Source organism: Cupressus sempervirens, chromosome 5 (assembly GCF_028749045.1).
Source record: "Cupressus sempervirens isolate cs-2001-9-10 chromosome 5, ASM2874904v1, whole genome shotgun sequence".
Taxonomy (NCBI): Eukaryota; Viridiplantae; Streptophyta; class Pinopsida; order Cupressales; family Cupressaceae; genus Cupressus; species Cupressus sempervirens.
Window position 1 is genome coordinate 1,029,933,659 of NC_143122.1, and position 9,352 is coordinate 1,029,943,010.

General features: G+C 35.7%; 1 pseudogene; it reads right to left on the reverse strand.

Annotated features, from left to right (window-relative positions):
• Positions 1-4,073: 4,073 nt before the first annotated feature.
• Positions 4,074-4,864, reverse strand: LOC149559447 (putative ALA-interacting subunit 2 pseudogene; annotated as a pseudogene).
• Positions 4,865-9,352: the final 4,488 nt, after the last annotated feature.

Sequence of the window (9,352 nt, forward strand, 5' to 3'; positions counted from 1 at the left end):
TATATCATCACAAGTTATGGTATTGTGGTAAATCTAGAGAAGATCCAAGCTATCATGGATTGGTTAGTACCCACTAATGTTTTAGAGGTTTGTAGTTTCATCAAATTGTCAGGTTATTACCATTGCTTCATGAAGAATTTCTCACATGCGGCACATCCCATCACTTCTCTTTAGTGAAAAAGGAAGAAGTATGTTTGGTTAGACTAGTGTGAGGTAGTTTTTAATTTTCTTAAGGAGTATTTAACTAGTGCACTAATCCTTGCAATGCCTAATCCTATAGGTGATTTTATGGTTTGCATAGATGCTTTGTTGGAAGGTGTGGGTGTTGTTGGTGTTTTGAAACAAAGACGATTTAAAATTACCCCAATGAGAATAAGGTACATCTAGGGGCAGCTAAATCCCATCTTCAACATACTATTTCAAACACTGGACTAACTATAAGACTAGACCCTTCTTCTACTTTAGGCTCTGCAAAATCTAGTTGGGTGGACCTCAGATTCAATTTATATGGTACTAGTGCTAAACATATTCCTGAATCTTGACAAAGCAGATAAAACTCTTAATCTCCTATACTTATGTAATAACAAAGATATGCAGTAGCAAGTTGCAACTCTATCAAATTCACAAGCTGGGTGAGGGGATCCTTTTCAATTCTTCAACATGAAAGGAAAAGACATTTGATTAATGATGTTGAATATTAGCATAAACCCAAATATGTAGCAGTAAGAACAAATAATCATGTAGCTGATCAGTGCCTTATCTATTGGGCAATTCCATGAATCAAATACATATATCTATGATATCAATGACATATTTCATGTACCAAAATATGAGATCTATCTAATCACCTTGTGAGTTAGAGATTGGTGTTCATAAAGACCTCATTCTTTTGAAACATCCTTCTCAAAATAACTAGCAATCTTGTCAAATGCATCAAGCATTTACTTGGCCCTTTGTTCCAATAGCAAAACATATATGACACAAAACCTTAAAGGGATGCTAATGAAGCTAAGTTCTTTGTTCCTCAACCACATAAGACTATAGATTACTGATATATGAGATGAGAATTAGAATGAAACTAAAAGATTCGTGCTCGTTTGTATTCATTTCTTTGAAACAATACATTCGAATGCATGAAATCAAAAACATAAAAACACCTAATAGATTTGAAATTTCTCTATTATCTTCACTACTGCTATCATACAAGAGAAAATATGTTGAAGAAATGTGCTATCATAGTGATGAGAACACATCAAAATTGGAACCTTGGTTTTACAAATCTAAGAACGGTCAAGATTGGAACACACATGGTATCACAACAGTGAATAATTTTTTCTCCAAAACTAGAACCAACCCTTACAATGGATGAGAGAAAGAAAGATATAAAAGGAGAGAATTCTTGGATCTAATTTGAGGACGACATGTGTCCACTTGAAATTCCATCCCTTGCAGTTGCAAAACCTCTTTCATCTTTCTACCCGTTTAATCTGGTTTAGATTTCATCAATATTCTGTAATTAACTTGAAATATCTCCTGTTCAATGATGAAAACCATTATGTTTTCCAAAATATATGAGCTACATGATGAAATACTGGTGAAAATTTGGGTTTAAACTGATTTGAAGGTGACCAAAATTGACCACAACTACATTTTTACTATTTTTTACACATATTTAGGTCATTACCCTATGAGAAATCACAACTAAACTTTGATGCTTGAATGCAATTGCAAGTTAGGAATCTGGGATAAAACCTCATGTAACTTGAATAGATGGCTTCCTATGCAAAAAAAAATGCCAAAAATGGAAAGTTTGTATTCTCCTAGTTCCAACGATATATAATATGCCTATATTTTCTTACCAGAAACTCCCTGAATCTCATTTTGAGAAACATACCCCTATTGAAGTTATCTAGTTTGAATTTGGTCATTTTAAATTTTTATCCAAAAATTTAAAATTTCCTAAAGTTTCAACTTTAGGTTATATCCTTTCTCAATTTAAAAAACTATAAATGCCATGTTTGAGAAAATATTTTTAAAATGACATTTTAAAAACTTTTTTTTTCTTCCAACTTCCATTTTGGGTCAAACCCCCTTTGACTAGGCTACCACATGGCAACATCTTATTGGCCCTCTAACCATCCAGTTAATAGCATTTTCATCACCTTATCTACACCCATCACGTCACCACCATGTGGCATTTTCTGATTAGTTGAGAAGTGCAACCACCATGTCATCGCTGACTCAGGCCCTATCGCCACGTGTCAACTAGGCACTTTCCCACATGCATAGTGTACAACTGCCACCTCACATATGGGAGTGAGCCTTTGTGACATGTGGCACACTATGCCATGTCAACACCTCATAATCTGTGCTAAGCTAGAATCCCTCAACACTTGTCATTGTTTGCTTCACTCATAGGTCACCATGTGTCCATTTCTTATTTTTCCAGTTTTCACATCACCACCGAATCACTGGAGCCCACTACCATGTGACACTTAGGTACTTTATCACATCACATATCTTCCTCACAATTCCATAATGTAGGAATGTGTCAATCACTAGATCTTGCCACATGATGATATCCAGAGCATCCATGTGTCACAACTGGGCCGGTAGGCAATTCCACATCAACGCTTCTTTGTCATCATGTTGGGTCAAAATTTTAGTCTTTGTTCATGGTCGGCCACAGTCCCCATGTGGGCACTTGCTACTTCCAAAAGAAGAAATTTCTTTAAGACACTAAGATATTTGTGTGTTTGCATATTTAAACACATAAGGAGCCCACCCCACAACCAATGTGGGATAAAAAAGAAAAAATCTTTTCCTACTATTTCTCGATGCCTAGCAGGGCTTTTCTGCCCCCTCTCTAGACTATGGGCATCTCCTCTACAACATCCTCTTCACTTTCATTAGTAGAAGGAATGGGGTTATTACTACTAGAATTCCTTTCTACTGGAGCAAGAAGACCTTGATTTTCTACTCTTCCTTCTTTGCGAGCCATGTCAAGCAACTATGGAAAATCAACAAAATGTGTGAAGGCAAGTTCTTTATTTTGGGGGATTCTCTCTCCGTTACCAAAAGAATAAGTTGCACAGCAGGCATCCAAAACTTTCACTAGCTTAGGAATGTACTCTCTTTCAATTCGTAAGTCAATCAATCCGTAGCTCATCTCCATCAAAATGTACTCAATATTTCTTATGTAGATACATCTTCCATCTTAAGCATAATTGCAGACTATGAACCATATTTGATGACAATACTAGCATTGGGATTGTTGGATACACACTTTAGATGCCTACTACCTCTCATTAATGTGGCTTCTATATTCATATGTTTCTATCCATACTATAGCTTTTTGAATGGAGCTCCATTCCTCCTTGTTCTTCCCCTATCGCTGGTTGCTCCTTGGCTCCCCTGTAGGGTGCCCTTCCCATGGATGAATCCCTCTTTATTGCTGCCTTCTTTTACTATGGAGCTCCTCTATTTCAAGACTGTGGCTTCTTCAATTTTGATGCCACCCCATACATTTTCTCCATGCCTTTTACCGATAATCTAATCCCTATAAAAATGTGGCTCCCTCCAACTCATGTATTTAGCATGTTCCTATTATGACTTTTCAAATGCCACATGTTAATCAAGGAGTGCTTGGCATACAAAAACATCAGATTTGGTTATAAAAGATATTGCAAAGCAAGGACTTCAACTATTAATTCAAGGAAGATCAAGTGAAGAGAACAATGGATCTAATTATCAAACTTCAGAGAAGGAGAGACAAGTTAACCAAAACTTTGCAACTGATTAGTTTTGCCAATGCCACATGTTAATCAAGGAGTTCTTGGCATACAACAACATCAGATTTGGTTATAAAAGATATTGCAAAGCAAGGACTTCAACTATTAATTCAAGGAAGATCAAGTGAAGAGAACAATGGATCTAATTATCAAACTTTAGAGAAGGAGAGACAAGTTAACCAAAACTTTGCAACTGATTAGTTTTGTTGCGGGCTTGGGAGGCTGATTGTATGGGTCCCATAGGCTACTTTAGTCTCGTGGACATCATAAAAATCTATCATATCATATCATATCAATCACCATTTCTTTTTCAGGGATCAAAATGACTTCCTTTCTTCCATACAACTTTGAAGGTTGGGAGCGTATACGCATCCAAATAATAAGATCTTTATGATCACTCAAAGGATTTGATGGATCTAGCTTAAAGATCCATTCTAAAAATTGAAGGGATAAACAATTTTTCCAAATTTATGTTCATGATCACTTTTCCAAGCTATGTTTTTTTTTTTAACTTGTAGTTCAATGTTCAAGAGAAAAAAATTGTAGGTATCATCAAATAAGCCTAAGCTTATGAGGCCATAGGTTACTATTGGCACACCATTTGATTTAATTTTAGGATCACAATAACTTATAGTGTTCTTATCCCATAGACCATGCAATAGCTCCTCATTGCTTCTTTTTTTTACATATCATGGATGGTTTTGATAAAAATGATCAAGCTAGTAATATATATAAATTGGAGCCTTCATATGTTTTTCAACCTTTAAGACAATAGAGCAATATTTGGGAGTTGAATCATTTTGAATATAGGCTAGCTTGTTGAGTTGATAATTCTCTAGAATGTATTTAGTCTCATATCTATGCCCAATTTCAACCACACTTTGAGAAGCAAGGAGAGCACCAACTCCAATGGGAATGAAGATAACACCAACTAGCATCAATATTGTTATGATCCATCGGGGAGTCAAAATAGGTCTGCAGGCAGGAAGTTCTTGTTGTGTGAACTTATGATTGGTGCTCTTACAATAATTGGAAAATGGTTTATGCCCCTTCTCTTCAAAATTCACTTCCATGGCAAGATTCATGAAATCAGAAAGTCCCTACCACTGATACTTTGTCAAAAACATCACTTTTATATCAATCAGGTGAGATTTAGTCAGGCCCAAAAGTGGGTCCGGCTAAAAAATAATTTGTTTTCAGAAAATTGATACATAGATTGATCCACTGATCATCTTGAACTGATTGAAATCAAATTTGATCACTGATAGATCATTAAAAACTCATTTCACGCCTGTCTACAGATTGTTAACTTTGTGTCAGGAAGGTCCTTTAACTATCTTTACAAACTAACCTAAACACTTAACTGGGCTCTGAAATCAACAATATTGATTCTCTGTTCCGCTTACTTCCACCATGTCAAATCTTGTCTTATAAAAAATTCTCCGTCAAAAGATATTGACTATCGAAGTTGCCCTCTCAGAACTGCCTGCAATAAAACATGTCAGAAAACCATAAAACACGTTTGGATTTGGCTTTGAAAATTGGGCAAACTGACACTTGGGGAAATGAAAACTGGAGTGTTGGTTCACTACCATGATGAGAGTATAAATATTTGATTTGGTCTCATGATGAATAACAAGACGCATTTGGCGAATGCTCAAAGTGAACTACTCTGAATTTGTATCTTGGAAACAATGGCAGAAAAGCAATTTTTGTAAATGGAATGAACCTGGGAAAGTATGTAAACAGATTCATCAAGACTTAAAAATTGACAAACTTGAAGTATTTTTAGAGGAAAACACTATGGTACAATCCATTTGATCTCACCTATCATGGATTTTGAGATACAACATCACGAACAAGGGTACCAAAAAAATTTCCTTTCTTGACACCAGTAAAAAGTTAGAAATTGCATTTGGAATCGTGTTTGAAAATTGACCAAATGGATTTTTCATAAGTTCAAAATTGAAACGTAGCAAGTTTCTAACCTCTAAAATGTAATGGAAAAGGAATTTTATCATTATGGTCAACTGGTTCAAAGTTATGACAAGTCAAATAGGGTGTTCCAGAATTTTGAACAATTCACATTAGCATGATAACAATAAATGACCAACTTTTAGGGATTCAAAACCTAGTTGAATAGATTTGAAATGACTCAAAATATGAAACATAGGCTCATTGATATGGACACTAAACACTCCCAATGTAGCGAGTCATGAAACATTACTGGGTACGAGATATTCAATTGCAAACACAGCCTCTTGTCATTGTTTGACACTTGGGCAGAAATACAGAATTAGAAATTACTCAAAATGGGACTTCACGGAATGGTTCAAAATGGCAATTTATCTTCATGGGGCACATGGATATATTGAATATAAGGTATTAGAAACATTAAACACCTCTTAGGCCTTAAATGGATAGTCGAGTACACATGCATTTAAAAGCACTTAAGGACTTGATTTTTTGTAATGGTACTTAAAATTAGGGCTTCAATTTTCAGTGCCAACAGGTGCAGTGTTGATGCAGGATGGTTGAGTAATTGCATACGAGTCTAGAAAACTCAAGGACCATGATCTTAACTACCCCACTCATGATTTACAACTTGTGGCCATAGTACATGCTTTTTTATGTTGGAGGCAATTCCTTTTGGGACATAGGTTTAATTTGGATAGTGATCATAGGAGCTTGCATTATATCTTTACTCAGCCAAACCTTAATATACAAGAGCATTGTTGGATGGAGTTCATGTGTGAATATGACTTTGATGTTCACTACATTAAAGGGAAGGGAAATGTCATCTTGGATTCCCTAAGTAGGAGGAAACATGAGTTATTAGTATTGTCATTAGGAGTGGATTTGCGATGTAGTATCTTGGAGGCCCTACCTAGTGACACATGGTATTTGGAGGTGAGGGCATAGATTGAGTCTAGATGTACCCTTGAGGGGAGGTTTTCAAGATTTTTTTTTGAGTCTAATGGACTACTACAACACTTGGCATGTATCTATGTACCATTATCGAGTCATCTTCGTAGCTTGGTTTTGTCGAAAGAACATCATGCATTGTATTCTACACATCCCAACATCATGAAGATGCATATCGATTTTATATAGTTATAGTTTTGGGGAGGGATGAGGCATGATGTTGCTAACTTTTTTGCTCGATGTCTCATGTGCCAGAGAGTGAAGGTAAAGCATCAGCATCCAATGGGTCTTTTGCAATTACATGCTATCCTAAAGTGGAAAAGGGATATGATATCTATTGATTTTACAATGGGGTTGCCTATGTCATGATGGGGACATGATTGTATCATGGTGATAGTGGACAAGTTATCCAAGGTAACACATTTCTCCTGCACGAGAACATCCAACATGCCTTTTTCTATAGCACATGTTTTGTTCAAGGATATTTTTCATTTGTATGGAATCCCTTGTTAGATTATTTTTAATAGAGATCTAGTATTTACTTTCACATTGTTGACATCTCTCATGCATGCTTTGGGCGCACAAATCAATTTTAGTTTGGCCTGTCACCTAAAGACCGATGGTCGGACTGAGAGAGAGAACCAAGTTCATGAAGATATGCTTCACATGTATGTTATGGATAGGAAGGTGAAGTGGGAGGATTACTTATACCCTATTGAGTTTGCATATAACAATGACTATCATAGTTCTATTAGAATTTCATATTTTAAGGCCTTATACAGTAGACCATGTCATACACCTTTGAGTTGGGATCATTTAAAGGACTGAGTAATTTTAGGTCCAAAGATGCTTCAGGACATGGATGAGTAGGTTGTTCATATTAGAGAGCATTTGGTTACTACTCAGGATAAGTAGAAGAAGTATGCAGGTGCCCATAGGTTGGATTGTCACCTTTTTTTTGGTGATAGGGTGTATTTGAGAGTGTGTCCAAGAGAGCCCCATTTTTTATGGGAAATGCTCAAAGTTGGCACCACATTTGGTCAGACCATTTGAGATCCTCGAGAGGATCGGTCGTGTTGCTTATTGACTAGTTTTTCCACCTAGCCTATCATGAATCCATGATATTTTCCATGTTTCTATTTTGAGACACTATATTCCAATGTGACCCATGATCTTGATTGGGATGCTTTACAGGTGGAGGACAAGTATCCTTCTTTTGAGTAGATTCATATCCTTCAACATTAGAGACTAACTTTGATAGGTTGAGACATAGAGCAGGTAAGGGTCCAGTGGGACCCAAGTAATGAGACCTCTGCTACATGGAAAGATGCTACATGGTTGAGATATTTGTAACCCTATCTCTTTGCAAGCTTCTAGGAGTAAGCTTATGCCTAGTGGGGGAGGATCTAGTGCCTCTTATGTTTGTAGTCTGTACCTTGTTATGTTTTGATCTGAGAGATATTTGTTACTCTTGTTATGTTTACATTTGGGATGACCTGAGGGTCAGATGTTATACTTTGATTTTAGTATCATAGATACTATACTCTTATGTTGTGTAGTTGATCATATTTGCATGTTGATACCATTTTGAGTTGACAATATGTTTTAACATGATATATAGTTATTCGGTATTTGGACATATCTCTAATTATGTTAGATGTTTGATTTAATGCTATGGTGATTTACTTCATTCTTTCTTCATTGTGCTTTATGAAAATGTAAGCGATGTAAATAGATTATTTCAGTATAATTTTATAGATTATTAAATTAGGTGATTTATTGCTTCAGCTATGTTATTATACACAATTGTACTTTATCATGTGTTTTAGTTTGCAGGATTTATATCCCTGGCAGTGGCACATGGAGTTAGTGATTTAGCTATTCATATTTACCAATGTTGTCCCTATATGGTGAACGTATCTTATTTTAATATTTTAATTAAACCTTCTATTGATTTGATAAATCTAGACTCATTTGTATTATGTGATTAGACCTATGATCGTGTCTGTGCATTTAGAGGTTCACATTGTCATGAAGGCTGTTAAGGGAATTTTTTGATTCTTGGGCTTTTGGGCTTTATTTGATTTGATTTTTAATTTATGGTTGCTTTAACATCAATGAATACCAATTACTTGGAATAGTCTATATTCGTTTGGGTTGATTCAAGGTCTAACTAGTTTAAACAGTTATTTACCCTAATCGATTATTCACACAAAAAGTGAATTAGTATTGAAGGAGGAAATTAATTCCTCACTTCTCACTTTTGGATATTACAAAATTAAGATCTTTTTTCAAAATACTCTTCCATAGGATTGTGTTTCTATTCATTGTGAGACCTACGGTCATGGGATCTTCATGAGATTAGTCTCATTGGATCCATCTTAGGAGACCTTATTTGTCACAATTTTCAGTAGCTTCAATGGGATATTTATTTTATCTAGTTGATTTCTATTTCTGCGCCTTTTTCTTTTAGGTAGGGTTCTCCCATTTTTGTGTTTCAGATTTGCTTCTAGTTATGCTCCTGGTAGCTGGTTGTTAGGAGGCTAAGAACTAGTGTTCCCCTCCATTTCTAATTGTTGGTTTACCTGGTTGGTTGTGTATGAACATTTTCCCTGTGTTCGGGATGAGGGTTTGGG